We start from the raw sequence: 27,618 nt of genomic DNA on the forward strand, positions 1-27,618 counted from the left end.
CAATGAGAAATGTCTTGAGCGCAGTATTACAAGTCGAAATCACATTGATGTAGTATGACCATGTGAATTTCTTTTTTTGCACGCAGATTTCCTCTGTTCGTGCACAAAACTTCTTTCACGCCCTCAAATATACGCTGCTCAAGCGCAAGTCTTCTTGTGCGCTCTCAAATAAAGGCTGCTAAAGTGTAATATTGTGCGTTCATGTAACAAGTATGTCTCCAACATTTATTAGATTTGCTAGAAATATTAATGAATTTCTCCAATAGACCCAGAGAGGGTTAATGCTCCTTATCTAAAGTGAAACGGCTAAAAACTCCAGCAAGATAAAGTTATAACATGCAGAGCCCTATAGACCTTTATCTGTAAAGTATACTTATGGAAGCTGTGTTCATCTAAACTGAAATCTATGTGGTGTTTGCTGGCCTCACACATCGCGCACAGCACTACTACGGTTACAGAAAAGTTTGCGCTGTTATAATTCACTTACCTTTTACTTACGTTTTGGTGCGATTATAACCTGCCATGTAAAAAAAACACGACTGAACGTTTAGAATGAGATGTTTTAATGTAGTCGTGGCGGGATGAATTTTGCCGTGTCCACGAAAAAATGAATATAGCGGAAACCATGCCATATTTTTACCTTTTTATCTTAGAATATTTAGATATTCAGAGAAGAAATGAAACAAACTAAGAAAAGCATTGTGATTATTCAAATTCTGTACCTGAATGATGTTAAGACTTCTCAGAAACAAATTCAAATTATCTTGTGAAACTGTATTATATCACAATATTTATCACAGAAGAAAAGATTTTTCCAATGTTTTGCAGCCCTAAAATGAATATTGAGCTATTTTGAACTTTTACCATAGAAATTATTTTGCAGTACACTTCGTTGCTTCTGCACTTTGGTTGGCTCGACAAAAAAAAAAAAAAAAAAATCCCTTGTCCGGTACAAGCCATTGAAATGAATGGGTTTCATGGTGTTCTTCCCGTTACGTTTCTTAAGGTGCGCATGCTGCATGCACTAGTTTAACATTTGAACTTTTATCAGTTGATATTAAATCATTACATTGCATTATTATGCATCAATTAATCACTGACTACAGTTACATGGTCCTCGATAATCGATTTATTTTCCTTAATCTGAATAAGACAATAATATGATTGAGGCATTTACATGAGTTGTTTTTGAATGTTACGATCATGATCCCGTTTTACGTCATTGCGTCACCAAGCTTTCCATATTTCCTTCAGAGATTTGTGTTATTCCGGGTGTTTTATTTCAGTTTCGACTTTAACTGCAGTTTGTGACTTTTACTTTTATTCAGGAACATTTTGTGCGTGTCCCTCTTGACAAACAAGATATTGTATGCAAGTATAAACTGCTGGAAGAGTGTTGTTAATGAAATTTGATTACACATCATATGGAGAAAAAAAACCTCTGCATTTCACAATAATTGTGTCTGTGATTCTTTACTGGCTTAGTAGGTGCAGAAAATAGGGTCACACAGCCTAATGTGTTTAGACTATTCAGTCGCAAAATGCTGCAAAAAATCCTACATGACTGTAATAGTTTGATTGCAGTGTTTACATGTCTGTATTGCACTTCAATAATGTGCCTAAAATCCGCATACTCCACGTATTAATTTGATTTCTGTAATCAAAAAATTGCTGTTTACATGCTAGATTCTTAATCAGAGTATTGTCTTAATCGCATTAAAATTGTGTTATTGGCGTCCATGTAAACATACTCAATGTATCAGTACACCATGATTATAGTTGTGAAATATTCCTCTGCAGAAAGTGCCACCTACTGATTTGATGGAAGGAGTAAATTTCAACCAGCAGTGTTTAATATTGAGTTTTATGCCTTTGATAAATATAGAAAATTGTGATATAAGCTTCTGCGGTAATTGTGTGTTGCACCTTTCACAAGTAAATCGAAGGAGTTGCTAAATGCTAATTCTTCTCACTGTTCCCTCCCTGTAGCTCCCTGTTGGTGCTGCCATCGGTTTTCAGAGAAGTAGATTTTTGTCAGAAGGCGCTATAGAGTGTTTGTGTACTGCTTCCACTGTTGAATGCAATGCCCATAATAGAATCCACGTGTTCTTCCTGTGCCAAACTCCCACATCGCTCTGTAGCTTTTAATAGCAGCACACTTGTCTTGTGTGTGTGAAGCAGAGATTGTTTTCACTGTGCACGGGCCCTCATTTTAGTTCACCAACTGCTTTTTGTGTTTGTACGTGGCAGGTACCATGTATAAATTACAAAATATCTTTCAATTGATACAATCTGTAAAGACAATTAGTAAAATGCGTTTTGCATGGCACATTACAGGAGCTGACCTAGTTTGCATGGTTCACTGATATAATTATGATTTGGGAGCTTCCCCAACCCTTTCTGTCCCGTTTTCTTCCTGCACAACTTTAATTTCTAGCACTTTTGGTGCACTTTTACCTGACTGTTCGACTTGCTTGCCTTCAAATGAAGGCTATTTAAAGCAACAACTGCTTCATGATGAATATTTTACATAATGAATAATTCAGCTGCATGTGCGTAGGGGAATATATTTTTTTGTTGGGTAGAGTGGTTTCTCTACGGGGGCTACCCAGAATGGCTCATGTTCATGCGCTCTCTCTGGCCCAGCACAGCAGGGTTCAGTTCTGTCATGAAGTCTTCCAGCAGTTGCACATTAATATAATTTCATTGGGGTCACGTAGGGTTGTCACGTTACCAAGATTTAAGCAGTGCTGAAACGCTATTAAATATCACAATTCTCAACACCAGTTTAAAAACAGAATGATGTAATATTGTAAACATTAATTTGCAATTTATGTTGCAAAGTAATTATTTAAAAGCCTGTAAACATAAAGCTGTGAGTCATTTTCTCTTGGGATGCACAATAATATTTGAATTGCATCATTCTGATATGGTGGAATGTGCTGATATTTCTTCCTAATGAGTAGATACATTGTGCCTGTAATAGCTTCAATGTTTGCAAGGATTGTTGGCAATGATATTGCATGTGCAGTGTGGTCTTTCTTTAAATCACTTTCATGGACTGAACTTGGAATCTTTGGGTGCAGAATATTGCATTCAAAGCTGTTAGTATGAGTCATAATGAGTGATAAATGGAGGTGTGTGTGTGTGTGTGTGTGTGTGTGTGTGTGTGTGTGTGTGTGTGTGTGTGTGTGTGTGTGTGTGTGTGTGTGTGTGTGTGTGTGTGTGTGTGTGTGTGTGTGTGTGTGTATATATATATATATATATATGTGTGTGTGTTTATGTGTGTGTGTGTATGTATGTGTGTGTGTATATATATATATATATATATATATATATATATATATATATATATATATATATATATATATATGTATATATATATATGTATATGTATTTATGTTTTTTTTTTCTAATTACGAAAATTATAATTTTACATCACATTTCTACATTGATGGATTAGTGACCGCACGGGCATTCCTGACAAAAAGCTTGTGTTTGTGTGTACAGAAATGTACTATTCACCCTCCCTGTTAAATTTGATCTAATCATGTCCTGAAGCACACCTCCTCTCCTGCTTTCACTTCGCATACTGACGGAGGGAGCGATTCGTTTGTGAATGAATCCCCCGAACAAATCTTTCACTAACGTTAGCCGACAATAATACAAGTTTCTGGCAGCGCAGCATCTCATTGTCATATTTCTTTTGCATTGTTTGCTGATTTTATTCAACAAAACTAGCATAAGCCGAGTGTTTAGTGCGAGTTGGAGCTACTTTGCCTTATGGTGAATGCAGTAAGTGACTGTTATCATTAATAACGTTACCTGATTAGCACAAAAGTTCAGAACATACAAAAAAAGAAAAAAACTTAATATTACCTATGAAATGTTCTGCCTTTGCGGTTTGTATCTTTTTTGGCTCGTTACTACACCCGTAGACAGCGCTAAAGTCCCGCATCTTCACGTAATAACACTGTCATGACTAGTACGGTTGAATGACATTTGTCCTGGTAGCACTGTACCAATGTGGTGGCGCTATTGCCGCATGCTTAGGGTCCCTATGCGATATCTAGTGTATATATCTATGTGTTGAGGCAAGTTAGAGCTAAACCCTGCAGGGATACTGGCTCTCCAGGACCAGGATTGGTGACCCTTGATCTAATTATTTAACTTCTTTCTAAATATCAGTTTTGAAGTTATCTTCTAAAATCATGTATATGTTTAGATTTTCCAATAACATACAGCAATAATACATTATGTTGACTCCAATGTTGTGGTAATCGATTGTCTTTTTACCAGCGGATCTTATGCATCCTTGACAATTTGTCCAGTTTCATCATCCCATAAAAAGTCCATACTGTTTCAATTGTGTAGTTGTGCATTTTCAATATTTTGAAAATAATTGGGGGTTGTGACCAGCGTTATTTCCTGATGCATGTCTAGTTTGTTCTGATACATGGGGAAGAAATTCCAGCAACATTCTCTGGTGCTGCTTTAAAAGCCCCTGCAGAATCGAGCCTGTTCTCATTTGAATTTTAGTGGCTGTATGAGGAGTTGACGTGCCCCAGGGTCATATTGATGATTACATATGCATGAATTCAGGAGAAATTACCCTTTCCTCTGCAGGGTGGAATTGTCAGCCAGTGTGATGGCCGCACTGAGAAGTCTACTGCTTTCTATTTAATTTGGATTTTTCTGTCGAGGCCATTTTTAGTCTGTCAGAATGCTTTCCAGCATATTGCCACTACAGTCTTGCTGTTGTTTGTTTGTCATAGAAACAGAGTGAATAATGAAACTAGCCAGAATGATTTGGACCTGTGCAATGTTCATTTACATTTCATAATGGCATGTCCTTTTGACCTCCTTTCTTTCTTTTTTCTTGGGTTCCTGCCGATTCTAAAGGACACCTGCTTTCTCGCTGCTGTTTCTGTCTTCTGGTTTAGTGAAAAAAAATGATAAAGTCTGCATTTACAGCCCATTCCAACATGGCTTATGTCCACGAGGACAGCTTTGGATCAGACTGTGTAGATCAGGGATGCTTGCCCATCTTGCCTTTACATAAAACAAACATGAACAAATATTCATCAGTCTGTATGATTCCTATCTGATTTCAGATCATTGTTTGTTCTCTGTGTTTGAAACACAATCTTTGTAATCCATGGCATTAATGCAATTTCAACAGAACTTTCGTGCATGACCAGAACTCTGGGGGGTGCGATTGATTTGAAATTTTTCACAATTGTTTTCTGTTTCAGTTTTAGTGCTTTGCTTTTTTTGAAAATGCATTCATAATCCAGTTAAATTCTAAATCCAAATAAAAAGCAATACATGTTTAAAATGCTGCAATCTTGGGTTTTAATAGTAGGGCTTACAATATATCGTTTCAGCATCGATATTGCAATACGTGTTTTCGCAATAGTCAGATCGTAGGATACGCAATGTTCATTTGGGATTATACTTGATCAACAATTTAGAATACATGTGAATTGTGGAGTCATTGCACAGTATAACCCGAAGAGAGTGAAACTTTAGCATTTGCTTGTAATTTAAAGGCATTTCAAGAGAGTTTAAAGCATTTGGAGATGATATTGTACAACATTTGTAACTATATTGAAGAATAATTGTACTGAATTATTAATAAAATGAAGACAGTTTTACTTTACATTTAACGATTCCGTTTTTGTGCCTGGATTCTGTTGACTCTATGGAAAACCATTAAGCATTATTTTACTTGCTGCTTTGCTCCGCAAACTTGGCAACAATGGCTTCTGTATGCCTCGAATCTGATGGTGATTCTGCACATGCTATAAATCATTATAAGGATAGGTTCTTTTCTTATTTCATGTGTGTTTTTGATTTGAGGTGGTCTACCAGTGGACTGGTCATCCAGTCGACTGAGCGTTGACAGAACTTGGAGAACAGTTGCTTTACTGATTGATAAAGATCGTTAGGGTACTGCTCTGCTATACATTTAGCAATTAAGGACTTGGATTTAAATGTAGTTTTTTGAAAACCTTTACCATATAATATTGTCTCCTCAACAGGTCGATGTTTACAAACATAGTGTAATTTTGCCCCTGCCATTGCCTTTCTGACATTTCATTTGACAGTTAATGAAACCATAGCAAAGAACAGGCTTTTGTAAATGAGTTAAAATGGGTTTTGAAAATGGTTTAATGTAAAATGTATCAAATTCCATTACAATTGGCTTTATATTAGGGATGGGAAGATTCATCGATATGTATCGATACGCGGTCATGCGCGTGCACGATGCGAGTGCATCGGTTGAGCAGCAGAGGATGAATGAAATTTTGGAAGCAAATCGAGATGCATCGGTTTTTGCGAGATGCATCGATTTTTCCGAGATACAGCTTATATTTTTAATATAGAATGTATTTTTTATTTATTAACAAGTGTTGTCAACCTGTTTTTGGCGCATAATTTAATCGACCTACATAAAGTAAGCCTTAGCAACGGATTTGCGGATGTGTACACTTTCACTACAACTCAGTGTATCAGGTGTGCGGATGAAGCTAGTGGTGCGCCCTCAGAAAGCGCGAGAAGCAAAACAAACATTTTAGTCCCCACTGAGTTTTAAATCTAAAGTATGGCAAGCAACATTATGGATTTAAGGATGGACGACATGACAGGACAGATGCAATTTGCAAAATGTGCCGCGCATCTGTAAAATACGCGGGCAGTATGACTAATCTGAAATCTCACTTGAAGCGGCGCCACGGTGTTGTTGTGAAAGCATTTTCCAGTGTTTCTGCATCCCCGGCTTTCGCACTGCTTCAACCAACTCCAAAAGTGGTGAGAAAAGTATTGCAAGTTTTTTTTTCCGTGCACAACAGTTTTGTGCGCTCTACGCCAATAACGAATGCTATTGCATTGTTCATCTGCAAAGATATTCAGCCTAGTGTCACGGAGAACGAAGGTTTTAAACACCTCCTCCTGTTTATTTTTATTTAATTATAATAATAATAATATTAATAATAATAATGATAAAAATAATGGGTGTCACGGTGGCACAGTGGGTAGTTTGACCACCTCACAGCAAGAAGATTGCTGGTTTGTTATATTTTTATTAGCCTGTTGTTTACAGTGACAGTGATGTTTCAAAGCAGCATAACACTGCTAGTTCACGACCTTAAGTTTTGAATATTCAGTGGCAAAATATCTTTGTAAAAGTTGTTTTCATAGTTGAAAAGTTAAATCACAATTCTTGTTGTGCAATGGTAAACCTTTATGTTGAAAGAGTGCAAATATATACATACTTTTTTAATACATATTGCACTTATACATTCTGTTTATCTTGAAAATACTTAAATAATATGTGCTATATGTTCTAAAATGGCCCTCTACTGTAAACTGACACTCTGGCTCTGAGAGAAGAGCCAGTTTGTAAAAAAAAGTCTTGGTTTTGCTTGGTTTATAAATAATCAAACTCATTCAATGGCACAGCATCCTCTTTCACATCATCTCATAAACTTGATCTAATTAGTTAGTGCTGAAATATCGCATCAGATCATGATATGGGTGTGAATCGTATCGTGTTGCATCGCAATATGTCACAAATGTATCGCTAATATATCGGATCGTATTCTTTGTATCGAGATGCGTATCGGATCGGCATTATAGCTTAGATGCCCAACCCTACTTTATATATTAAATTCTGTTTTTAGGCTGCATGTCTACAGAAGTGTTTTTGGGCTGTAGAAATGCCTGCAGAGCATCTTTTATCTGTTCTCTCAAAGACTATAGAATACACAAGACGTGTCACTTGTATAGTTTTGAATGGTGGGAAAAGTGTATTGGTCAATATGGCAAATAAAGCCCCGCCTACTCGTAAAGGAGCCAATCAGCGATCGCCATATGGCAAATACAGTCTGCCTTCTAGTACAGGAGCTAATCATCGATCGATATAGACTAATGATACTCCAGGTTAGGGGCTCCGACCAGATGTGAGTTTCTGCAGATTTTGTATGATTTGGACCTTTGGAAATGAAACTAAATGCACAGTTGTTGTTTAATTTTATTGGTGATGCCTAATTATAAATTCAATCGTAAGCTTGGAAAGCCATTTTGGAGAATTTGATGTTTTCTCATTCAAACACAATGCCCCAAGCATATTGCCCGAGAGGCATTTCAAAGTCGGCCACCGAGTAAAATGACTTGCCTTGAAGAGACTTTCGTTGTTGTAATTTTTTTTTTTTTAAAGTCAGGCGCCAAGCATTCGTTTTACGCTCTTCCTTTTAATAAAATGCTTCGACAGTTGGAGAAGTGCTCACAGCTGACTTTAGAACAGCGTTCTCATTTCTGCAGCAAAGAAACACTTTGGACACGCACACTATGGACACGCAACCTCATGTCTGGCTTCTGCAATTCTGTGCACGTTTTCTGCATTGTGAAAATCATAGACCAATAAATAGATTTTTCTTTGATGACATAATCATCATTTCAAAAAGCACTTGTAGTTTCAATTATTCTGGTCTAGTTGTAGGAGTTCAAATTTTTTAACGCATCCGAATTTTCTCCATGAGATGATCGGAACTCCAGGCATCCCCTGGACAACTCTCCATTGGAAATGAATGACTTCCGTTATGTCGCTTGTGATTTGTCGTGTGCAGTGGAAAGGCGGCTTATTCTGTATTTAGATTTAGGGCACTCAGTGTATTAGTGATCCTCACAGATGCAAGAAATCGCCAATTTACTCGGTTCTAGCACTAACTTCACTGTTTGGCCCTTCGTGTGCGTCTACCCCTATGGTAAAAAGAAGCAGTCAGACTTTAGTTCAAAGCGCATACACACGCACACACACTCTCACAACCTCCTTTCCACTGTCAGACTCATTTTCCCCTGCGTTAACTCGACCGTAATTCTGCCCAGCCTTAATTCATGCATATCCACCTCTCCTGGGGAGACAGGTTTCCAATGAAGAGAAAATGAGAAAGGGGGGAAAAAAAGTGTAGTTTGGTGCTGGTGGTGCTCTGCACGGCTGATGGGAGGGGATTGGATGTGACATAAGGGCCATGGAGAAGACGGGGGTCTTCTGAAAGGTGACTGCCGGCCCACACACTCCTGACACCTTTGGTTTGCCCTGCTCATCAACTTTCATTACTTTGAGGCCTTGACCCGAGTTCTGCGTCACTCTCTGCAATAGGACCAGAAACCCCTCTCTGACCCAATTACTGTGAGCCTTCGCTCGGCTCAGTTGATCGAGGAGAGCTGACGTGAGAAGATTATGTCTGTAGAAGCTGCTATACTTCTCTCCTGTTATTTACAAGGCGTGAATGTGAGCAAGATTGAACGCGGAATAGTTCTCCGGGCTTCTTCTTTCAGTGCTTTTACTTTTGGCCTGATGTGCCCCGCTGGCTGTCAAGTATTACTCTCTGGCTGTTACTACCCATTTATTTCTTTCTTTTTTTTTTTTTTTTTTTTTTTAAGTCACCGGTTGGCTGGTCTGCATGCTGTACCCGTGTTGTTGCACCACTCAATGCCTCTGCAGTTCCATTCGTCCCTGAATCTTAAGTGTATTAGACGAGAGCTTCAGAGTCTAGGGAGTTTCACAAACCCCAGCCCACTCTCTGCTGTTTAGCATAATGTGTGCTCACGCCTTCAGATTTCCTTCGTCTCTTTGCATATTTTGGAAATGGCAAGGTTTCAGGGATGTCTTTAACTGTTTCTGTTATTGTTCCGAATGAGCATCCTTGCAGCTGTCGCTTATGTAACAGGCATGGATTGAGTGCTTTGCAGAGGCAGCATTGTGCTCGCTCAGAGTTGACTCTTTTAAACATAACAATGTGGCCAGCGTTTTGAAATCTTCCCTGTCTGTTGTCTAGGAGTAGAAACATCATTGTAATTTGACTACTGATGACAGATATGTGATTTACGTTGTTTGGATAAATGGTGTTATGAGAGGCTGTGATACTGAGAATAGTGTTACAGCTAAATGATTGTTGCGCATAGGGATGCTATTTCTAAATAGTGAATCAATTATTTCTACACCTAGTGGTGGACAAATTCAGAATAGGGTTGGGTCAATAGATGATGCCATCGCAGGTGGCCGCTGAGTTGGCATCTTGAACCTACACTCCGCCCCCTTTCCAGTAGCAACCCGTTTGCGAAAAATACACACAGCCCCATTTACACTAATGCATCTTAGTTTAAAGTGGCATTTTAGAACGTTAACGACCCACATCCACACTGGCATTTCATCTAGCATTTCTGAAAAGCCCTCCTTCCACACTATACCACTGAAAATGCACATCATGTGACCACACACACACACAAACACTCTGCCATGCGCTGCTGTGTAGGCTATGTAAGCATCTAGCTCTGAGCTCCAGCAGTCACCCCAAAAAGTAGTGCACGTTGAACAGTTTGTCAAGGATGTACTGCTGGATTGCGTCTCACTATAGTTGTTGAAGGTGATATTTAATTAATCTTGTCCTTATCTAATGACTCTTCTGTCTCTTGAATCTAACAGGTAACGTGTCACAGCGTCAGTAAACAGCTTTAATCTTTTGCTTTTACATGTGTATCACATGGCGTTTGTCGACGCATTATAATTTACACACATCACTCTGCCCATTTATGCCAGAGTACGACGGAAAAAGTGATTGACAGGTGGTAATTTGTGTGTAACGTATTTTTATTTATTTATTATTTGGTTACGGGTAAAACAAAGAGCATGCGGGTCAAGTAGTTGGAATTGGTAGGCAACAAATAATTACTTTGTTATGAATTACTTATTATAAATAAGTAATAGGAGGCCTAGGATGACTCTGCCATCATCCATCGCGATGTTTCACATTAGACATCGTACGATGCCAAATTGGTCAACATTGCTCAACCCTAATTCAGAATTCTTACACTGTGAAAAATGTTGGGTTCCACACAATTCCTTCATGTTGACCCAATATAATTTGATGAACTTAAATGTTTGTTTGTTTGTTTTTTACAAATTTAAGTGGTTTGAACATAAAAAATTAACTTGCCCCCGCCGCAACTAAATAACTAAAAATGGTGTTGGTTCAACTCATATTAAGTCGATTGAAGATACACCAAAAATAATTTTTTTGAGTGCACTTATAATTATATTGAATTGATAAATTGAATAAATATAAACATTCATGGTCCTCTAGGGTTGTCACAATACTGGAATTTGATACCAATCGATACTGAAAGTATAAGCCTAGATTCTGAGGTGTGCATCCGATGGACGCTACACTATCCTGTGATGCCCCGTGAGAGAATTCATGATTTAGAGTGAATTAACGCAACTGACGTCGGTAGGTCACGTGATCATGACTAAATGGCGGATGTAGTATATCCGAGTTCACCGTTTACATTCAAACTGTATAGAACCTAATTTTCCTACTTTTTCTAATCTAATTTGGTTTAAAAAAAAAAAGTGAAAAAGGTGCTTGTTTGGGACAGGCAACACAATCAGCCACAGCAGACACCCAGACAGGTTGGGGAATATACAAAATTAATGCCTACTCTTTAACTCTAAAAATCTGTTTAAGGAAGTTGCAAAAGCAAATATTTTTGCCATTATTATGAGAATAGAGTATAAAAAGTAGACCCTTAATAGTTTTATTTATCTTTTTTTAACACCTGACAATGACAGAATATTAAATGTCATTTCTGGGAAGTTTTTTCAAACTATAAATAAACCTATCATAAAATCTTTCTGAAACTTCCTGTTATTGAGTAGCAGTTTTGTAAATGGCCACTGTTTTGATTGGTTATGAAAACAAAATTTGCAAATGAAAATATTTAAATGGTGTCTGATTTTTATCAAGCTCAAGCAATGTAGATCAGAAAATGAGTTGTCAAATTCACTGAAAACAACTTGAGTCTGTCGTAAATCTTAGAGGCGGAGCCTGTGATGTCAAAGTCTTGCCCTTGGATCCAGTAAGAGCTGATAGATTATACAAAGGCAATTTTTATGTGAATTTTTTCAGGAAAGACGATTCTGGCAAAGTTCCACCATGTGGGTTTATATACCATAACATATACTACTACACAGTTGGTCAATTGAATTGGACAATACTCATATCGAGACGATGGTTTTGTAACAATTAAAGCTGTTTGCATCCTATTTCAGTAATTCTGGCTCTGTGTAGAAAAAAAAAAGTGCATTGAAATTACTGCATGTAATAACATGGTTTTACTTCAGCTCATCTCAAATTAAGTTAAGGATTTGCAATAAATCATTTTGTGAGATGATTCCATAGTCGTGTGTTCATTAGTGACGCTGAATCAATGAAATCAGTTAAATCTTCTGTTCATATTGCACCACTATGGGAATTTTCAATATAAGTGCCTTTCTTCAGTATTTACTTTTTTTGTGAGCTCCCTCTGACCTACAGAAGAGATTTCCTACTAATCACACTGTGCTTCCCTGACAAGATGTGCATGACAATTGCAGCTTTGCTCAATCACATTTGCAATTTCATTTTGATGAATAGCCTAGCTCCATAACCAGTCTATTTGCAAATATATGTGCCTTTGTGACATCACAGGCTGCAATTTGTTTATGAATTGAATGTTAAATACGATTAATGTTTTAACGTTTGAAACTCTTACAGTGCTGTAATTACAATATAAAGCAAGGCTGCACAATTAATCGATGGCAATTGTGTGCCCATTTTGTCTGTAAAGCAGGTTTTGTAATCAGCAATAAATCTCCAACAGTTGCTATCAGACATAGTAGCATTTACTACATGGAGTCTGTAGTTCCCTGTCAAGCAACACAAACATTAGTTCGTATTTGCAGATGATTTAATTGGGCAATAATTTGAAGACAATCATTCTGCGATTATAACATCAGTTTTTATAGGTTTTCAGTGAACTATGGCTCTTTGTTGCTGCTACATCTGAAAGCACATGAAAATATCACATTTAAAAACAATTTTACTCCAAATTCTTTGAAATAAATCTTAATGTGAGATGATTTTGTAGATGTTTGTACTATTGCACAATAAACAAAGTATACTTGGGTTATTTGTAATAATTCAACCTAAAGTTTTAAAGCCTATTGTGATAATTAGACGACAAGTGTGCTACAAATGCAAGTTTAATGAAGGTCACACATCAACAGAAACCGTAGAGATGAATCAATATAAAGGTATTAATTAAATATAAGACATCAATATTGGTAATCCAGCCCAAAAATTCGCATATCGTTTTTGTTGTTTATTTGCAAAGTGTGTACGAAATGATGTTTGACATTCAAAACATGCAGTTAAAGAAACAACAAACTAAACATAACCCATTTTGTCAATTATTTCAACCCTCCAGCCTTGTTTAGCCAAAACTGAGAATTCTGTTTTCCATAATGTGTTGTTGCTGAAATGTTTATAAATCAACAGCAAAGTCTTATTAAGGCAAGTCATTTCACTCAGTGGCCATTAAAATATACAAAAGTATTTGCCAAGCTTACGATAACATTAAATCTTTGGAATCAACAGTAAAATGAAACATCAACTATCTCATAAGTTTAGTTTGTAAACGTTCGAAACAAACAAAATCAGCATTTTTTTCAGGTTGCCCAAGCTAATGTGAATGGACACTGGAAATTAACAAGATCACGACACCAACCTCATTTATGGCTGTTGCATATTATCATCCTCTTGATAATGATTGTCAAATCTCGCTGGTCTTCAGAAGTAATTCTAAACTCAGTCTTGATGGAGAATCTCCTCCAGAAATGACAGTGACTCTTTGTTTACAAGTTTATGGGCGTTTGAGTAGTTGCTGTCATGTGATGCGCATTTGACAAGACGGACTGTACCTCATGTTCATTTCATACAGATTACAAAACCAAAAAAACGTTTGCTTTCAAATGTAGTTCGTTCATTTAAAAGTACAGATTTCAAGCTTTGTGTGGGTATATTTCTCATATTTGTGGAGCAAGTATTAGCTGAGATTCCAGTGTGTTTGTTGAAAAAAAAAAAAACCTGTTGTAAAAACATATGCCTATGTTTTTTCCCTATTCAAAGCTATACGAGTCTTTTGTATTCTATAGTCTTTATCAGTACTCTCAACCTCAACAAGATGATTGGAAAAAGACATTTACTTTAATGACATTACATCAATGACTTTCACAATTGTATTTGCTTTTTGTTTTTTGTTTGTTTTTGTATTTGCTATTAAATTAGTCCGTAAGTCCTGCTCCACATTCCACTGTAAATAATTTTTCTGTAAAATATTTCTGATGTGATATTACATATTTTATGCTGTACTGCTTTAATTCCAAAAATAAAGCTGGTGGTTTCCTTCGTACATGATCACAGTGTTGTTGTGTTTTTTTTGTATACATGAGCTTTATACTTGATTGCATTGTCTGACTTTGTTGTAAGAACTCTGTGGTTAGATGTATACCTGAAAAACTCATTACTTTTTTAACCATTACATCATTACTTTTTAGACTACTGCAGTGAAATAGTTAAATAACGCTGGAAAGACATTGACAATCTAGCTTTTAGACCTTGACTTGCCTGTGTATTGAAGGAGGTACAGTTATTGTGTACAGTTGCTGTGGCAACAGTAGCATAAGAGCCTGCACCAGGACTATTGTCAGGATAGTGGGCTGTCTTTTGAAATCTTGAATGCATAGGCTTGCTTTTCATAAGTGTTTGACTGTTGCATGAGGATTAAATAACTTGTTGGCTATATTTCCTTAAATTTTGGTGTAGAATTGATACTGTAGTTGTTTTGCTTGGGTTCTTTTGTTGTTTAGAAATGCCATTTGAAGGTTTAGTTCACCCAAAATCATGTTGTTTCAAACCCTCAACGAGATGAGTTCATCTTCAGAACACAAATTAAGATATTTTAGTTGAAATCCGAGACATTCTCCATATACAGTAAAGGTCCCGACTGAAAGTATAGACCATTTCAATGTAGTCATGTCATTGGCAGAATGAACCATGAACATTTTCCGCGTGTTATCCAACTATTTCATAACTGTAACATGAGGCAATTAAATCATAACTGCATGGTAAAACAGCAATCATAACATTATTTATCTATGTGTAACTCTGTTTGGATTCTCAGAAGCTTTAGAAATTAAACATGTAAAATAGGAAACATGCTGGGACCATTGTTTTCGTTTACATCTCTCGAAACGGTCTATAGAAAGGTACATTCAAAACAGACCATGTGCTTTTAGTGGTTCAAGCAAAATGTAATCAAGCTACGAGAATATTTTTGTTTGTGCAAAAAGAGCAACAGTTTCTTCTCAATGTCAGTTCATTCATTCATTTTCTTGTCGGCTTAGTCCCTGAATTAACCCGGGGTCGCTACAGCGGAATGAACCGCCAACTTATCCAGCAAGTTTTTACACTGCGAATGCCCTTCCAGTCGCAACCAGTCCAGTGGAATTTTAAATATACAGCAGTACAGTACAGCAGTGGTTCCGAAGTGAGGGTCGGGACAATGAGGCGGGGTCGCTTGATGATTTCCATAACTCAAATTAATTTTATTAAACCTTTAGAATAACCATATGTCATGCGTAACCTAATGCAGATAAATAGCTGTTAATAGTTACAGTCTTTCGATTTATTTTTATTTATTAAATTTCATTTATTTCTATTTTTCTATTGAATTGCAACCCTTAGGCTGATTTACATTATTTTAAAGACACAGCAATAGCATCAGATGCAGCAGATTTATTTAAGGGCAGCAGGTCAAACTTTCTGGCATAACACTCATATATATAAAAAAATTAAATAAAGAATAGACCTGGGCCTTTTGGTGTGTGTGTGTGTGCGCCATACGCATGCAAGGTTTTTATATTTACAACCACTGAGAGTATTGGGGGTCGTGAGCCACTGGCATTGTTTATTTGGGGGTCGAGTACTGAACATTTTGAAAACCTCTGGTGTACACCAAAGTCTGTGGACTTGCTCCATCAGAGACCAATATTTTAACAATTGTTAAATTAATCACGTTCTGGCGATCGGATATTATCTATAAATGTATATATCGTGATTTTTGAAAGTATTACATCGCCTTATAAACATTTATTATTATTATTTTTTTATAAGTCTCTCCATACAGCTTGATGGAGCCCTTAGACCAGCAGTGTCAACACTCGATTCTGGAGGGCCGTTGTCCTGGAGAATTTAGCTCCAACCCTAATCAAGCACACCTGAACCAGCTAATTAAGGTCTTATTATGTATACTAGGAACTTCCAGGCAGGTGTGTTGAAGCAAGTTGTAGCTAAATTCAGAATTAAAGCTCTGATCAGATGTGTTTTTTTTTTTTTTTTTTTGGTTTTGTAATCTGTATGAAATGAATATAAGGTACAGCCGGTCCTGTCAAACATGCATCACATGACAGCAACTACTCCAATGCCCACAAACTTGTAAACAAAGAGCTGCTGTTATTTCAGGAGGAGATTCGCCATCAAGACCAGTTTGTGAATTACTTTAGAAGACCAGCGCGATCTGACAAAAAAATTATCCAGAGGATCATAATGTGTAGAACAGCCATAAATGAGGTTGGTGTCGTGATCTCGTTCCTTTCGAGTGCTCATGTCCGTTATCTTGGGCAACCTGAAAAAAAATGCAGCTTTTGTATGATTTGAACGTTTAGAAAGGAAAGTTATGAGACCGTTGTTGTTTAATTTTATTGGTGATTCCAAATATGTACTGTAATTGTAAACTTGGCAAACAGTTTTGGAGAATTTGATGATTCCCTATTCCGACAGAAACGCTAAGAGGCATTTTAAAGATGGCCACCAAGTGAAATTACTTATCTTAAAGGCACTTTGACTGTTTTGAGGATGTTGTTTGTACCTCTCTGTATTATAAACTAACTGGGAAGCTTGTCGTTTATAGAGGATGAGGGAGCACTCAGATTTTACCTAAAATATCTTAATTTGTGTTTCGAAGATGAACACGAGTCCCTGGGGTTGGAAACTACAACAATAGTATAGATTCTGTAGAATTACATTATAATAATCCTAATCAAATGGATGTGCTTTCATGTGTGCATTTATCACTGTTGTAAACGGGACCAATTTTGTGGCGCACTTACCAATTACTCTCTTTTAACAAGTCAGGGTGTTTGTCTTCTTGGTACTGTGATTTTTAGCTGCATTCATGGGTGCAGTAATGAATTTCGGCTCAGCTCTGTGAAACTGTTATTTTTTTATTGCCCTCTTTATTATTTAGTGCATGTTCAGCTTTATTAATATCTTTGATCTTTGATCCATCTTGTTAGTAGCACACTCCTGCACAGTTGCGAACTGCAGCCTGTCAAAATCCCAAATGAGCTAAATAATGATAATAATTTACCATCTTAAATATAATAAATGCTGTTTTTTCTCCTGGAACTGCTATGTCAAGCCGGAAACACAGTTTTCATGCCACAGAATGCATTAAAGATAAATCTCATCTTTAAATTTCCAGGAATGTAGGAGTTTTTTTCCCTCTAGTCCAGAGAAACGGTTGCCTTGACAACAGGAGAGTGTTTGAGCCGAGCGAGGCTGTGCTGTAGAAACTGTGTCAGGAATGGTGCAGATTCTCAATTCACTGAGCCGCCTCTTCTGCAGTTTTGTCATATCACACATTTTTTTTAATCTATGCACTCTTTATGGTTTGTTAGCACTGGTTCTTTGCCTCTACAGTGTCTCTTGTTTTGTAATTTCTCCTCTCATAGATTGGCTCGTATGGGGCAGTGTAGGCTTTAGCAGAGCTGAGCTGTATGTGTTTGCCAGATGGACTAATCTGTTCATGTTGGACACCCCCACCCCACCCCCTGAGCTTAACAAAGCTGGGCTAGGAGCTTTTTCTGTTGTATAGCAATGTAATGCCAAGATGGAGATAGATAGAGTTCGGTTGCAATTTGATTAGCAGTTGGAGGTTTGGTACCGTGCTCGAGCAACCTCAGCTGTGATATTGAGGGTGGAAGAGTGTGGGCTGGCTATTCACACCCCAACTATAATCCCTGCTATTGCCAGGATTTAAACCTGTGACCTTTCAATCACAAGTCCAACTATCCAACCATCATGCTGTAAATAAAAATGTGATAAAGTCATGACAACATATGTTCTTACATTATTTTAACTATTTTACATTTAAGACATCACCCATTTAAAGTGAATGGCAAGCGTTGACGCTGATACCCTGTGTGAATCGGATGTAATGCTGTGTTTACACCAGACGCAGAACGCGTGGATAAATCCCGCTATTCGTACGTAAATTGACGCATGAACATTTTGAGTTTACTCGCTTCATCTGTGTGTCAAATTCACTTCACAAAACATGCGGATTCACGTCATGGGCGGGGCTTCTGTCAGCTTTGTTGCTAAATGGCTAACATGGATTTTATTGAGAGAATAGCTGTGTTTGTGCTTTATGAAGGCTGAAAAACATTCATTTGGAGCCGTGCCTGATTCTACTAGATCCATTTTACATTGTCGTTGTTTTAGTGCTATCTGTTTGTCTACTGTCTGGAGCCAGAACCTACGCTTTTCACTTATCATTGCACTCGTGCTGCTGATGACGTGACAATAAAAGTGATTTGATTTGATTTGATTCAGAGGTGCACCCAGCTCTGTGAGCTCATAAACCTCTACAGAAACTATACCTGGATGATGGAGGCTTTCAGTGGTGCTTTCTAAGGGTGTCACGATCCTCCAAATCCTCGATTTGATTACATTTTTGATTCTAAAGTCACGATTCGATTCGATTTTCGATTATGAATAATTAATTAAATAATAACAAATTAATTATTTGTAGCCTACCGTTTAAACTACCTGACTTGCATGGTCTTTGTTTTACCCATAAACAAAACATACAGTAAATGAATAAAGGTAAGTTACACACATAATTACCACCTGTCAATCACTTTTTTCTGTGGGACTCGTGAATAGGCAGTGATCTGTGTCGTTATAATGGCGTCGGTAAAAAAGGTGCACAACCAACAGGAACCAGCCAACAGTATCTGAGGTGTTCGCTAAAATGACTAAGTACTTGTGTGAAAGTAAAAGATGGAAGCAGTCTACTGACCCGCTGACTGCCTTGACTCGCTGTCTCGAGCGCATGACAATGTGTGTGCATCTGTGTCTGTGTGTGAATGAGTGTGTGTGGTCACGTGATGTGCGTTTTCAGCGGTAGTGAGGAAGGAGGGTTGCTCAGAAATGCTACACGCCAGTGTGGATGTGGATCGTTGTCGTTCTAAAATGCCATTTAAAAACAAAGACATATTAGTGTAAACAGGGCCTGAGTTTTTTGCAAGCAGATTTGCAACGGGTGCGGGCGGAGGATCGCGATGCGCCCATCATATATCATCCCAACCGTAATACGTACATAGCAGAGCTTGCAAACTGTGTTTTTTTTTTGTCGACAACACTAACGTTGTCAACATAACTAACTGGAATTCCAAAATACTTTCACACCGGCGACTACATTGAAAGAGGAGAGGATTTAAGCTCTGTCGACGGGTCTCCTGCGTCTGCTGTTTAACAAGCACTTCAACAAGTATGTTTTTTTCCCGCTTGACAAGCCAAGCTAACGTGAAATGGGGGTGTGGCAGCATCGACGATTCTATTTTTTGATTCGATAATCGAAGTTGAGCATACCTTAGTGCTCCCTTAGTGCTTTCCGTTCGGTGTCGGCAGGATGATTTTCCTCCGGGACACCAACAACAGGCACGACGTCATAATCCCGCTCCTACAAGAGTAAGCTCCTGGTTGGTTAATGCAGTGTGAATGTCCGCTGAAGGTCAGATTTCCCAACTCAAACGATTTGCGCTGTATGCCCAGTAATTGCGTCAATCACGCAAAACGCTCGACTCCACCGATTCATTCCCGCCATCGGATGTCAGTTCGCATCTTTGCATTGACTTAACATGTAAATCACTCGCACTTGACGCCTCTTCACCATCTGGTGTGGACACAGCATAATGCTGCTTATAATCTTTGTCTAGTGGCCTAGTCAGATTTTTACCTGCCCAGTTGTTTTAGTGATTTTCACATATTTTTGTGATTATTTGGTTATTGTACAACTGAATCTGAAATTTTTGTTTATAATTTTGCGCACATTAAAAAAAGATTAGACCTCACGTTGTGTCAATTGTATTGACACACAGCCTCTGAAACATTTGTTCGTCATAAAAAATAAAAAAAAAATCTAAAAGGGTTCGTGCCCATAAACTTAATAGAAAGACTCCTCTTGGTCCATTTCAGGCAATGCTCCGATATGTCAACGTGGCCGACATCTATTATAATATCTATGGTACTGCCAGTCTCTGTTTAGGATTTGTTTACGTACACAATGTGTGAAGTATCACAAGCAATGTATCAAAATTCCACTGATTTCCTGAAATAAACTTTGCATTTTGTGATAATCCAGCGCAGCTTTTTGATCATGAGCTGAACTTTCCTTCCTCTCTATGCAGTATTGGATGAACACAATATGCAGCTTATTCCTCTTTCTTTTTCTACTTTGGAGAAGAGAGGAAAACAAAACTTGAACTGACTCTAAAATGTTTAGCATTTTTTCGCAATGATTAACACACATCATGCTCAGTGTGCAATTTTGTTTACCTGAAGAATTTTTTGGATTTGAATACCAAAATTTCGCACTTCAGTTTGCAAAGTCCTTTACGCTTACTTTTTTCCCTTTTCTTTTATGGCAGCTTTGGCAGCTAGACTATAATACCATTTTGTAATTTTTTTTATTTAACAAAATTCATTGTTTTTATTGTGCTGTACTCATCAAGCAGTTTTATTCAGTATTTGCGCACTGCAATGTAGGCTGCTTTCTGTGTGAATACACATTAGGTGTGTGTGTGTGTGTGTGTGTGTGTGTGTGTGTGTGTGTGTGTGTGTGTGTGTGTGTGTGTGTGTGTGTGTGTGTGTGTGTGTGTGTGTGTGTGTGTGTGTGTGTGTGTGTGTGTGTATGTGTGGACAAAAATCATCTGACAGACAAATACCATGGAGTTTTTTGTTTGTTTGTTTTTTCTTTTAGCTTTTTGCGCTTGAACCATTTAAAATGATTTGAATGTTTAAACTGGCAAGACACATGATCATTTTTGGTGACAATCCAGTTCTGTCAACAGTCTTAAATGTCTTTCATGCTTGTTGAAGCCTGCTTTCACTTCAGACTGGCTGACTGTTTGCGATAAGTTAGATTTTCTGAGCATACAGCCACATGGATGTTCAAAAGTATCTGCTTTAAGCCAAACTCAGGAGAACAGCTTAACGTCCTACGATATGAACTATAAATAAATGAAGCATTGCGAAGTGTCCATAGTGTTATGCTACATGGTCCTGTCCGTTTTCGTTGGCCTGATAATGCCAGTGGATGGGAGATGGAATGATCCTTGCAGAAGCCAAACTAATCAATAATGTAGAAGTCTTTGAAGAGGACCAGAGATCAGCTTTTGCTACTGTATTACATGACTTTTCACAGTCTCTGGCTCTTCCTCTTGCTGCTTAATAGTACGTGTCAGGTTCCTGCATGGGACAGATAGAATGACTTGCTAAGATATTACAATAAACTTCTGCCACTGATACTTGATGCCAGTCTCAAATTGTCGTTATGAAGTATGTCTGCTCACGAATGCAGATAAGAGATACTAAAGAAGCTTCACCTACACCTTCAGGTCCCATTTCCCGAAAAAAAAGCTAGCTCTGCAAAGCGTACTTCTACATTTTCAAAGCTTTATGTGTGTCCAGTACTGTCCGCAGGTCCCCAGTGATTGTGTGTGCATTCTGCTTTGTCTTCAGTATTCAGACAGGGCATCATGTCCGCAGTCAGACATGGAATGAGATAAGAGAGGCAGTGTTATCTCACAAGAGAGGCACTTTGTGGCATAGGGCAGGGGGTGGGGAGCTCCCGCGGCCTGATTTCCCACATAAATGAAGCTGACTGAATTGTGGAAATGGTGGCGCTTCCTGTAATCCGATGCCCTGTGGAATAGCACAGAGAGAATGAGCCACAAACAGAAGAGGTGGGATAAAGGATGGCTGTGCCCTCAGGCTTGCATTAAAGTACTCGTCTCTTCCTTAATCCCACAATGCCCATTGCCCCATATAGCTCTACATGCTCACAAAAGCCACGGGCATAGCCATGGACTCACAACAGCTACCTGGATCAAAACATTTTGATTTAACCCATTCATCTGTTCTAGCATTTACACATTTGGGGCTTGTTTTTGCTAGTTCTCTCTCTGTGTGCAGATTCACCAAAAAAAGGACTAAGAGCCTACTTACACTATGCTATTTGAACCGTGCCCAGGCCCATTTCCTGGATCGATTAAGGGCCTACTCACACTATGCTATTCGAACCATGCCCAGGCCCGTTTCCCAGATCGATTAAGGGCCTACTCACTCTATGCTGTCCGAACCGTGCCCAGGTCCGTTTCCCGGATCATTTGAGAAGTGTGAGTGCACTGAATCGGGCTCAGGCCCGGTTGGTGCTTCTCTACTGAACAGCGCAGCATCGATGACATAAGCGTGCCCAGGCCCGATTGTAGTGTGAGTGCGGGCCGTCGGGGGAGACGGGAGGGTGGACAAGCGTGGTTTGGCCCGGTTTGAGGCAATTGTACATAGTGTGAGTACAGCCTAAATCTATGCTGTGTGTAGTTTTTCTGTAATTGGTAACATATGGAGACTGTAAGGGTCTGTAGGTGTTCATACAAATATACATGTAATGATATTTCATACTAGGGCTGCACTTTATATAGTTTCAACAAAGATATAACACTAGGGATGTAACGGTATCAGAATTTCAAGGTACGGTAATACCTCGGTATGAATGTCACGGTACGGTATTTATTGAATCATTTACAGGAAAAAACAAAACTTATGAAAATACTCCAAAAAAGTGCCAAAAGTGTCAATGACATACAAATTAGCCATCTATCTGTAAGCTTTAAAACAGGAACTTCAATTTTAATAACAAAAAAATATTAAACCATGTAAAAAAGATAAAGTTTCAATTTAGTATTGTTGAAAACTCATCACATTCAACATTTAATCACTCACTCACTTAGATAGAGATGGGTTTAAAGGAAAATTATCATATAAATATAATCTGGTAAAAGCTGGTATCTCTGGGTATTCACAATGTCCCCTACAACAGAAAAAAAAACCCTCTCATTTGGGACTGAGGTTTCTGGGACAAGAGAGATATGACTTGGCCCAGGTTGACAGCAGTGGGTAACGTGCATTGTCTTTCCCCCACTTGAGAGGACAAACCATGAGTAAGATAGAGGTCTCATGTCTGCATCAATCTGAACAGTGTGCTGACAACACCGCTATTCAGTACGCGCGCGACAAAACCGCTATTCAGTACGCGCGCGACAACACCGCTATTCAGTACACGCGCGGCAACACCGCTATTCAGTACGCGCGCGGCAACACCGCTATTCAGTACGCGCGCGGCGACAACACCCGCTTTAGAGTTTTCCAGCTCTTGTTCATCCCCGCTTCTAGCAGCACACTCCATTTCCGCATTACTGGATCTGTAGCGACAACAGACCGCAAGGGATGATGGTCAAGCATGGGCTGATGGGAATTGTAGTTTTCGCTACCTCCCGTTCGCTTCATTCGCCTGAGCAAATTTTCTCAGAAGACCTATAGTTTTACCGAGTCATGCGACTTCGGTAATATCGAAAAAAATTAATATTGCGGTATGACGGTATTTACAATACCGTTACATCCCTATATAACACAATAGTCTCATCGCAGTATGTCCAATGTTAAGTTCACATGTTGGAACTATAGCACAACAGATAGGTCAACAGCACAACAGATCTAGCCATGGGCCATTCTTTTGCATGTTTGGGTAAAAAACAACAACTTTTTTCTGATATCATAATACATTGTAGAAAAACAAAATATTGCAATGTCAGATTTTTTCAAATTTGTGCAGCCCTATTTTATTCTAGGGCTGGGCGATATGGCAAAAACGCAATCTCGATAATTATTTTCCATATTGATAATAATGATTTATACTTCTATATAAGTTGTTATTGCTTCCAGATTTAAAAGAGTACTTCAACAATGACTAAAGCCACAAAAATTAGAGGGTCCATTAAATGGCATAACATTTTTGGCCGATACATTTTCAGTGACCAAAAATTGAGTGAGTCTCTAATATCAACACACTTTTAGGGTGCTTTCACACTTAGACTTTTGTTTTGGAACCTGTCTCGTTTGCCCAGTTAGCGGGGTTCGTTTGGCACATGTAAATCCACCAATTGCTCTCGGATCCACGCCAAAACAATCGCTCCGAGATTGTTTAAATGAGGTGGTCTTGGCTCGATTGAAACGAACTCTGGAGCGGATCCATTGTAGTGAGAAAGCGATACGAATCGAACCCGGTTATATCACAGTGTTTTATGGATATGTTATAGGCATACGGCTATACGAGTAGGGCAGGAGGTCATTTTAACAGACATCCTGAGTCCCGCAAATGCACAGAGACTCCCGGATGCACGCAAATGAGTTGTAATCTCCCGGTAATCACGCGTCTCCTTCCCGGTCCTCAACGGTTTACTCACACGTGACTTGTTTTAGCTATTTTGTTTCGTTTAGAAACTTTGCAGTGTGAAAGCGAACCACTCAAAGTACAAAAAGCAACAATGTAACAATTTTAATCCCTGTTTCGGAACAACTTAATCGATTCACATGTGTGAAAGCCACCTTAGATACCCATTGCTGCACATTTACATAGAGTAAAAAAGTCCAGAGCCTATCATTGTTATTGACATACATTTTATTGCGATTGGATATAATATTGTTCATTGACCTAGTCCTATTTCATACATAATCCAATTAGCATCTTAAGCAAAACCATCGCTATAATTGTTTTAATTTTTGTTTTGTAGTTTGGGCCCAAAAATGTATTTGGTTGTATTTTTTTTATTAAGCATTTAAGTTTATTTGATTGACTATTTAAAAATCTGTGAATATTAGCAATGCATTTATTGGGTAGAATTGCTAGTTATTACCATTATTTATCGTGTTTTTGGTCATGATCACTTTAAGCGTGAGCAGCACTGCAAAAAATAGACACCAAGGTGAAATAATTTTGGCATTGCTACTTTATTGCTGCTTTGGCATGCGGTATAAAAGAGGTAATCTATTAACATGGGCACTGAAATGTTTAATGTGCCAAATGCAGAATAATTATTCCAAACCTACTTGAGTAACCATCGAAATAAGTGTTTAAATAAATGTTAGATTAATTTTCTACCAAAATAACAGTTTGCAGCCTTATTTCAAATGTTGAAAATCCTTTGCATAAGAAGTGGTTGGAAATCATCAAATTTAGCATGTTGCGGGGACGATTTTTGTCTTTTTCTCAGAGGACATTTAATCTCTAGAGCATAAAAAGCATGCATTGCGGCTTTAAAGACAGGAAATGCGTTCTCTGTTGAGCCACTGACTCCAAAGAGCCATGTGGGAATGGTTTTGGGGATCTCACATTAATTGTTGTAAAGAGCACGTTGGCAGGCATGTTTCCATGTGTTTAGCTGGTCAGATGTGTGCTTCAGGCCCTCGGGCAGCCATTTTCATCACAACTACCAACAGACTAGACTATATCACATTGAACAGTGCTTTCTCTCACTTTCGTCTCCCTCTGCTTCACTGCTGGAGAATGCCACGAAACCCTCATTACATGTTTTATCCATTAATTTCTCCTATTACATCGCCACGTCTCATCCATTTACTTTAATAAATGACAAGACAATGTAATACAATAAAGCTAGGTCATTATGGTATTATGAAGAACTTGTCCAAGGAATGACTTTGTGTAATGTATGATTTCTTTTGTTTTGTTTTGTGTGAGGATGACCATTATTGTAGTTTAAATGGCTCTGTATTGGTTTGATATGATATATTGTGTTTAATCCTACTAGGTATGGGCCGGGATAGGATTCTGACAGTATGATACCCTTGGATAAAAATTTCACTGTTTAACGTTATCACGTTATTGTGTTTGCGGCTCTAAAATATGTTCATTTTAAATGTTTGTCTAAAAAAAAATCCCCTTTGAACACAGTATATTTTATTTTGAGAAACATTTAAAAATATTTTGGAGCTGTAAACATGTCAGGCTGATTAATTCAAATGAATCATTGACTTGACTTCTGCTCTCTTCATTAGTTTCTAAAGCACAAATTTCTTCACAATTTAAAACAACATCTTTGGATATCTTTTCTGCTGGAGAGTCTGTTCTCCTAAAAACGCAAATAAAAAAATCTAACATCTCTTAGAAATAGTATTACAAATTTTTTTGGCAGTTTTAAAACCTTGACTTTTCCAAACCACAGTATACCTTGACATTTTTTTTCTTCATTTAAAAAATGATCTAATACTACAAATCTTTGTATCCCAAGCCAAAATATGTCCATCTTTTGCCTCCTCACACCATTTGTTTTAACTCTGAGCTAGCTTTGCTAATGCTAACATTAATAGTGTGCCATTTTCTTTCCCCACTTTCCCTGCAGTTAGCAATTTCCTGTAGAATGTACAGTAACTTTAGGGTAGCAGTTCGCCAAGAACTCACTGTAAATCAATAATAGCCAAGACACTGTATTTACATTTACAGCACCATTTATCTTGCTGTATTTGTATTGACAGTATTGTATATCTTTACTGTAAAACATTCTGCTAGGGCGATTAAAGTTTATGCCGATAACAATGATAAGCTCCGCACTTTTGCTTTACTCTATGTTGGTCTAAGAGCCAATCACACAGCAGAAATGTGCAACAATGCGAATCTAAATGTGTGTTGATATTAGAGATGTACAGGATTTTTGGCCACCAAACGTTTATCGGCAAAAAATGTTTTACCATTTATGGACTCTCTAATTTTTGTGGCTTCAGTCATTGTTGTGGTTTTAAATCTAGAAGCATTAACAACTTATAATTAAAACTGGCCATGTATAACCTTTTGAAGTATTAAATCAGTCATTTTCTTACAAACCAAGTAAACTTAAGTTTACTGTAATGGCTGACTTTTGTTAGTATAACTGGGAATAGGGTGCTAGTGTACACTACCTGACAAAAGTCTTGTCGTCAATCTCAGTTTAAAGAGGAACAAATTGATCATTTGGGAAAAGTGACAGAAGGTCAATTTTTCTGAATCATCTGTTGAACTGCATCTCAATCATTACAAATACTGCAGAAGGCCTATTGCAACCCACATGAACCCAAGATTCTCACAGAAATCAGTCAAGTTTAGTGAAAGGAAAAAAATCATGGTTTGGGGTTACATTCAGTATGGGTGCGTGCGAAAGAGTGGATGGCAACATCAACGACATGAGGTATCAAGACATTTGTGGGCAAACTCTTCAGCAGGATAGCGCTCCTCATACTTCAGCCTCCACTTCAAAGTTTCTGAAAGCAAAGAAGGTTGTGGTGATCCAGGATGGATCAGCCAAGTCTCCTGATATGAACATTATTTAGCATGTCAGCGGTAAGATGGAGGAGGAGGCATTGAAGTTGAATCCAAAGACTCTTGATGAACTCTGGGAGTCTTGCAAGAACACTTTCTTTGCCATTCCAGATGACTTTATTAATAAGTGATTTGAGTCATTGCAGAGATGTATGGATGCAGTCCTCCAAGCTCACAAGAGTC

At 38.1% G+C, this 27,618-nt stretch overlaps 1 protein-coding gene and 2 long non-coding RNA genes across 7 annotated transcripts in view; 1 reads left to right on the forward strand and 2 right to left on the reverse strand.

Annotated features, from left to right (window-relative positions):
• The window catches only part of ankrd11 (ankyrin repeat domain 11), a 213,603-nt gene that overhangs the window by 29,400 nt on the left and 156,585 nt on the right, over nucleotides 1-27,618 (forward strand). The gene's annotated exons all lie outside the window — the stretch shown is intronic.
• Nucleotides 7,217-14,058, reverse strand: LOC147843204 (uncharacterized). 2 transcript variants are annotated; one of them, XR_015496334.1, is made up of 4 exons: nucleotides 12,704-13,955; nucleotides 11,450-12,592; nucleotides 10,284-11,232; nucleotides 7,217-8,820 (listed from the first exon to the last, which is right to left on the reverse strand). It is a non-coding gene; the product is annotated as an uncharacterized LOC147843204 (long non-coding RNA). The 2 variants fall into 2 exon arrangements; XR_015496333.1 differs by lacking the exon at nucleotides 7,217-8,820 and having other exon boundaries at nucleotides 9,445-11,232; nucleotides 12,704-14,058.
• LOC147843205 (uncharacterized) lies at nucleotides 16,266-21,652 on the reverse strand. Its single transcript, XR_015496336.1, has 2 exons — nucleotides 18,295-21,652; nucleotides 16,266-18,255 (listed from the first exon to the last, which is right to left on the reverse strand). It is a non-coding gene; the product is annotated as an uncharacterized LOC147843205 (long non-coding RNA).

This window comes from Danio rerio, chromosome 7 (assembly GCF_052040795.2).
Source record: "Danio rerio strain M-AB ecotype USA chromosome 7, GRCz13ab, whole genome shotgun sequence".
Classification (NCBI taxonomy): Eukaryota; Metazoa; Chordata; class Actinopteri; order Cypriniformes; family Danionidae; genus Danio; species Danio rerio.